Genomic DNA, 7781 nt, shown 5'->3' with positions numbered 1-7781 from the left:
TTCTTTTAAAAATTATTTTTAAAATTATTAAAACTTATTTTAGAAAACTCTTTTAAAAATAACTTTTCACTTTAATAATAATAATAATAATAATAATAAAAACTATTAAAAATTATGATTTAGACTTTAGGCATATTTTTAACATTAAACATTATTGTAATCTCAAACATTATTTTAACTTTAAAACTTTAAAGATTAAAACATATTTTTATAGTTAAAACTTAACATCAAAACTTTAAAGTTAATTTAGGTTTAAGACTTAAAATTTAAACATAATTCACAATTAAAATCAAACTTAAATTACCTTCAAAAACTATGTTCAGAATAAACTTAAAACTAAATAAAATTAAATAATTAAATTCAAAATTACATTGAAATATATTGTTAACAAATAATTAAAATTTGATTAACTTAAGATTATAAACTCAATTAAATAAGTGAATAATTGAAATAAGAACTTAAAAAATTAACTTACACTAAATAGTTAATTAATTCTTAATTTAACTCAATAAATCTTAATTTTAACGTTAATCAAAATCCTAATTTCACTATAAATTAAATCATAAGTTATCCTTATTAACTATTAATTCAAATTGAACTTTAACTATGTTTAATAATTTTTTTGTACTTCAAATTACTACTAACTTTAAACTAAGTTAATCCAACTTAAAAGGAAATAAGTGAAAAAATCGAATTATAACTAATACTTTTATTAACCAATTCAATTAATTAATACAAAGGTTAAATCATTTTAAATAAGTATTAAATTATTAAATCAAGTAAAAATTAATCGATAATGGTTAACTGTTATTGAATTAATAAAATCGTATCTTATTTAACCTTAAACTAAAGCTTACAAGCCTGAATCTAAAATTAATGATTAATCAAACTCAAATAGATAATTATACCAAGGATACAGAGATAATAATCTAAGTGTTACTAGGTAGACAAATGTGTCAGGGCTTGAAATTTAACGCACTCAAACCTTAGCATTATATTAAGGGGGAGTAATAAATAAGGAGGATTAATATATTAACGGAGTATCAAATTCAGGGGGAGGTTTATTTATCTCCTTAAGTGTTAGTTTTTAATCTTCTCTTTAAAATCTCTCTAGAAAATTCTACCTCAATTTAAAAAAAAAAAAAAAATTACTTTGAATATTTTTAGCAAATACTTTTAAAATTTTATGTCAAGTTCAGGGGGAGAGATTAATTAAAATTTTCCCTTTATTTAAAAATATTTTAAAATTTATGTTTGAAAAATGTTTTCTTAAACCTATTTTTGAAAAACTAAGCTGTTTTACTTTTTATTGAAAATTGATTAGATTTAACTTAGTTTTTGAAAACTGAATTTAAAACTCTAGTTCTTAAAATTTGATTTTACTTAATTTTGACATTTTGATTTGAAAGTTAACTTTTACAAAAAAATAGTTTTAAAAATTGCTTTGTTATTGAAAATTATGGAAATTATATTTCTTTCGAAACTTAAGTTTACAAACTAAGCTTCTCAAAATCATTTTCCTTAATTTTGAAAATTGATTCTTTTACAAACTTAGTGTTGAAAAATAAATTTCAATCAGTTTTGAAAACTTAGTTTTGGAATTTTGATGTTGAGAACTTATGTTTGAAAAGTTGAAACTTACTTTGAAAATTTAACTTGCAAAAACTTAGTGTTGAAAATTGTGGAAATTAGATTTTTCAAAAACTTAAGTTTACAAATTAAATCTTTTAATCCTTTTCAAACTCAGTTTTGGAATTTTTGAAAACTTATTTGAAAAGCATTTCAAAATTGAAACTTGTATGTGAGATTTTGTCTAAACTTGGCTATTTTTCTAAAAGCTAACGCTTTAAACAAGTTTCAAAAGTTTAAACTTCCCCAGATTATCTTGACATGTTTTTTGTTTAAAGTCTATGCTTAGTTAATCCATGCTTATTTTTGATGAATGCCAAAGGGGGAGAGTTAGGTGGTTAAGTTAGCTGAACCAAACTGAAAATACAAACTAACTTAAAAATCACATTAAATGCATGTTGTTTTATGCATATGTTTACACTAACTTAACCAGGTTGTTATTCCATCAAAAAGGGGGAGATTGTTGGTGCGGTTTGCACTAACGATTTAACCCAGGTTTTGATGAATGACAAATCAGGTTAAGTTAGCTTGTTGTTGTCTAACACTCTGATCGAGTGTGCAGGAAAAGTCCAGACAGGTCGACGGGCTGACCAGATGTCTGACGAGAAGTCCAAGCGGGTCGACGGGCTGACCGGACGCTTGGCGAGAAGTCCAGCTAGGTCGACGGGCTGACCGGATAGCTGGCGAGAAGTCCAAGCGGGTCGACGGGCTGACCGGACGCTTGGCGAGAAGTCCAGCTAGGTCTGACCGGATAGCTGGCGAGAAGTCCAAGCGGGTCGACGGGCTGACCGGACGTTGGCGAGGGGACCGGACGTCTGACGGTGCGTGGTAAGTCACTGGAGGGGAGTGACTGCGAGGACGCGTTCCCGGGAAGGGAACATTAGGCGTCGATCCGGCTTAGATCCATTTCGGATATCTAAGTCGAGATCGTGACTAGATTCCGGTCTCGGAAAGACGGAATCTAAGTCATACTTTGCTCATCTATAAAACTGTGCTAACATTCTTTTGCTGCAGGGTACATTTGCCTCGGACTAACCTTTTCTTGCAGGAGAAGGACTTTCTGGAGAAGAGGGGTCCGGGCGCCCGGAGGTCCGGGCGCCCGGAAGGGATCCGGGCGCCCGGAAGGCAAATTTCATCCAGCCGAGTCGTCGCCACGTGGAGCATCATGGTTTGTGCAGCTACGTCACATTCCAGGCGCCCGGAAGGGATCCAGGCGCCCGGGACAGCATATAAAAGAAGCCCCAGGCAGGAGCTTCAGAATCAATCATCAACTGAGAACTTTTCGACTGCTGGTCCTGCTGCTCTACGTTCCTGCGACGCTAACAAAGCTCCGACAAAGTGCTTCTTCGTTTTTCTTAATTTCCTTGTCGGTATTACTTTGTTTCATTAGCATTTCCTGTATTCATTTTGTAATTATATTCGAATTGCTAGTGATTGCCCAACGAAAGTGGTCAAGGACCACGGGCCTTCGAGTAGGAGTCGTCACAGGCTCCGAACGAAATAAAAACAACTGTGTCTACTTTACTTTTCCGCTGCGTTTATACTCATCTTTATCGAATCGATATTCCCCCCCCCCCCCCCCCCTCTATCGAATCCAACGGTCTTACACATATTTCTTCGATAGATGAACTAAGATGGAAGACCTATCTTTGACTCTTCTCCAGAGAACATTTGAAGAAATTCTAGCACAGACCTAACAGTCCTAAATAGTTATTTTCGGGTTTACTATTAACTATAATAAAATAAAAGAAACCATATATTACTGATCTTGTACATGCTAGAAGCCTTAATATATCTAAGAATATTCATCCCAAGTTAAATACAGTGAATGAGAAATTAACTAAGTGGATGAACTAGATAAGAAACTAATAATTTCTAATTTACTATTAGTAATGATATAGATATCATCCGTTGTAGTCTAGTTGGTTAGGATATTCGGCTCTCACCCGAAAGACCCGGGTTCCAGTCCCGGCAACGGAATTAATTATTTCCCTGTTTAGATTTAACAAAACTGAAATTTTTCTGAATTAAAAATTTAGTACTAGAAGTTTAACAAAATTACATTTTTCCTTACCTCAGAATTTGTAAATCTAAAGTAGGTACAAAATAATTGAGGTACCTTGACTTCTTCACCTTATTTTCTTATATATATATATATACACTCATCCCTTTTCTTTAAAAAGGAAAGGGATAATTAAAACATTAATTATAGATTAAGAACAGTAAACCATCCATAAACAATAAATAAATTGTGGATCTGGCTTAGTTGATCACAGGCTGATTTTTTTTAATAAATGTATCTGCCTTTATTTAAAAAAGATAAATTATTATAGTTCATCACATTGTCTCCTAAAGTTCAGAGTTCGATAAAATAATTCGTTAAATTTATAATAATAACAAAAGATAAATGTTTGCTTATTTAGATGTATAGAACCCATAATTTGATTTCTGTCGTCAAGAAAAAACCACAAAAAAGCGTTTGCCGGGAGTCGAAGCCGGGTCGGTCTATTGCTTGGAAGGCAATTATCCTAACCGTTGGACTACAAACGCTGCTTGTATGATTTCAATAATTTATATAAGATAAAAATATAATCAAAAAAATCCAAGCGGAAGAATTTTCAATTACGAAATATATGCACATCTTTCATTGGTATTTAACCAATATATTACATTCCCACGGATATTTTGAAACTTAATAAAAAAACCATAGTTGCACATTATGTTTTAAAAAAATTGTCGGGGCAAAAATAAATAAATAAAAACGAATTTAAACAACACCAATATATTGAGTTCAAATTTTACCTTAATAAGATAATTTAATTAATCACGAATTAAAATTATCCTCTAATGAAAGATTTTAGATTATTATCATAAAAGATTATCTATTCATCTCTTTAAATATTCCCTAAATATCCTCTTAGATTATCAATAGATCCTATAAATAGGAGTCTTGGATATTTTATTGTGAAGGATGATTTTTTTTTTAGAATTTTTCAAAAATATTTTTTTACCTTATTATCACATTCATTCATTTTTTTTTTCATAAATCATCAAAATAAATCAGAAAATGAACTCAAAATTCTTAAGTCAACCATTCATTAAAAAAAAATCATCCGTTAATTCGTCAAAACTAATATTCAATCTTGAGATATCTTAAAATCGGAGAAATCATCCTGCTGCTAAATCATTATTATCTCGAAACTCTCAATACATTCATATTGAATCACGGATGACTGAACTCATTTCATTCCATAAATTTCTCTATTACTCGATCCAGTCAACTCTTTTATTTTCTTAGAAATTCAACCTCATTTAATGTATGGCTTTAAAGGTTGACTAGAACAATAATAGCAATAGTAAGAAGGAGAAGGAAAAGAAATGACACGAGTTATCACTTGATTAAAAATTTATCTAGCTTGAAATTTCATCAAATAGGAGAGTTTTTTCTTGCGCGTTAACAAAGATATGAAGAGAAATCCAGGCAAAAATCTAGCGAACAACTTTAACTTAGTTATTTTCATACACAAAAAATAAAGAGAAAGAAGGTTTCCACTAATAAAAAAGGATATAAAGATATCCATTAAAAAATAAATTATGTAACTTTTAAAGGTATAAATTTTAACATATACAACACCAACAACAACAATCAAATCTTTTCCTATTAGGTGGGGTCGGCTGTATAAATCATTTTACACCATTGAGCTCTATCTCCTATTATATCATCATCTATATTTAAATAAATTTCATCTTGTTTTATTGTTGCTAATCAAGTCTTTTTTGGTCTTCCTCTTCCTCGTTTGATATGCATGTTTATCATAGTTTCACATCGCCTAACTGGAGCATTTATTGGTCATCTAAGTACATGTTCGTACCATCTTAAACGTGTCTCTCGGAGTTTTTCCTCAATAGATGCAACTCCGACTTTCTCTCTAATGCTCTCATTTCTTATTTTGTCCATCTTCGTATGCCCACACATCCACCTTAACATCCTCATCTCTGCAACTCTCATCTTCTGCTCATGTGCTCGAGTCATAGTCCAACATTCAACTCCATATAACATAGCAGGTCTAACTGCGGTTTTATAGAACTTACCTTTAAGTTTAAGAGGTACTTTACGGTCACATAAAACACTCGACGCTCCCCTCCATTTCACTTATCCTGCTTGTATTCTATGTAAGACATCTCTCTCAATCCCTCCATCATTTTGTAAAAATGATCCTAAATATTTAAATCGCTCGGTTCCAGACAACTCGTCCTCTCCTATCTTAACAATTGTTTCATTACTTCTAATATTGCTAAACTTAAATTCCATATATTCTGTCTTTAATCTACTAAGCTTAAAATCTTTCCCTTCTAGTGTTTCCCTCCAAGATTCTAGCTTAGCATTTACTCCTTCACGTGTCTCATCTACCAAAATAATATCATCTGCAAACAACATGCACCACGGTACTGTGTCTTGAATGTGCGCAGTGAGTTCGTCCATAATTAGTGTAAAAAGATAGGGACTTAGAGCTGATCCTTGATGTAACCTTATCTTTATTGAAAATGCTTTAGTTACTCCGCCTGAAGTCTTTACTCTGGTCGTTACATCCTCATACATATCCTTAATTAGTTCAATATATGTTACGCTAACACCTCTCTTTTCTAAAATTCGCCATATAATTTCTCTTGGGACTCTATCATACGCTTTTTCTAAGTCAATGAATATCATGTGTAGATCTTGTTTTTGCTCCCGATATTTTCCAATTAATTGTCTAAGAAGATGTATAGCTTCTATTGTCGACCTTCCAAGCATGAACCCAAATTGATTTTCTGTCACTGTGGTCTCCTTCCTTAATCATTTTTCTATTACTTTTTCCCAAAGTTTCATAATATGACTCATTAGTTTAATACCCCTATAGTTTGCAGAATTTTGTACGTCTCCCTTATTCTTATATAAGGGAACTAGAGTACTTATCCTCCATTGATCAGGCATTTTTTTCGTTTTCAATATCATGTTAAATAATTTTGTAAGTCATTCAATACCTTGTTTCCCTAAGCACTTCCATACCTCTATCGGAATATCATCTGGTCCAACGGCTTTTCCATTGTGCATCTCATTTAAAGTTTGTTTTACTTCTGAAGTTTGAATTCTACGATAAAAATTAAAATTTCGATGCTCATTTGACCTAATTAAATTACCCAAGTTAAGTTGGTCTCCTAAACCTTCATTAAAAAGTTGATGAAAATACCTCTTCCACCGCTCTTTTATTTCTCCATCGCTTACTAATACCCTATTACATTCATCTTTAATACATTTTATTTGGCTAAGATCTCTTGTTTTTCTTTCTATCACTTTAGCTATTCTATAAATGTCTCTTTCCCTTTCTTTTGTATCCAATTTTTTATATAACCGTTCAAAAGTTTCATTTTTTGCTTCACTCACCACTTTCTTAGCTTCTTTCTTGGCTATTGTATATTTTTTTAAGTTTTCCTCATTCTTACAAATATATAATTCCTTATAAGCTATTCGTTTTAACTTCACTTTCTCTTGTACTTTCTCATTCCACCACCAAAATTCTTTACTTAGCGGTGCATGCCCCTTTGACTCACCGAGGACACTCTTAGTTACTATTTTCAACTTTGATACCATCTTATCCCATGTTGTATTAGAGTCATCATATATTTCACCTAATGCTTGTACTTCTACCTTCTCCTTAAATATATGTTGCTTCCCATCCTTTAACTTCCACCACTTAATTCTAGGAATTGTATATATTTTCTTTCTACTGATACTATGTTTAAGGCGTATATCCAACACTACTATCCTTTGTTGGGTAGTTAAGCTTTCTCCAGGGATGACTTTGCAATCTTTACAAATCTTTCTATCCTTCTTCCTAACCATAAGAAAGTCAATTTGCGAATTATTATTCCCACTTTTGAATGTGACTAAGTGTTCTTCTCTTTTTTTAAAAAACGTATTAGCTAATATAAGGTCATATGCTATCACAAAATCTAATATAGTTTTCCCTTCCTCATTCCTCGTTCCAAACCCATAACTCTCATGTACTCTCTCATATTCCTCATTTTTCACTCCGACATGCTCATTTAGATCACCTCCTATTAAAATCCTTTTATTTGGTGAAATATTTTGTAATATTTCATCTAAGTCC

The 7781-nt window shown here is 31.6% G+C and overlaps 2 non-coding genes across 2 annotated transcripts; one reads left to right on the top strand and one right to left on the bottom strand.

Moving 5' to 3' along the window:
• The first annotated feature begins 3536 nt into the window (after positions 1 to 3536).
• On the top strand, positions 3537 to 3609 carry TRNAE-CUC. Its single transcript has one exon. It is a non-coding gene; the product is annotated as a tRNA-Glu (tRNA).
• A 494-nt stretch (positions 3610 to 4103) lies between these two features.
• Positions 4104 to 4179, bottom strand: TRNAG-UCC. The gene has a single exon. It is a non-coding gene; the product is annotated as a tRNA-Gly (tRNA).
• Between the last annotated feature and the right edge of the window lie 3602 nt (positions 4180 to 7781).

This window comes from Zingiber officinale, chromosome 6B, assembly GCF_018446385.1.
Source record: "Zingiber officinale cultivar Zhangliang chromosome 6B, Zo_v1.1, whole genome shotgun sequence".
Lineage (NCBI taxonomy): Eukaryota > Viridiplantae > Streptophyta > Magnoliopsida > Zingiberales > Zingiberaceae > Zingiber > Zingiber officinale.
Note: the sequence above shows the minus strand (reverse complement) of the source record. Positions and strands in the feature narration are given on the sequence as shown.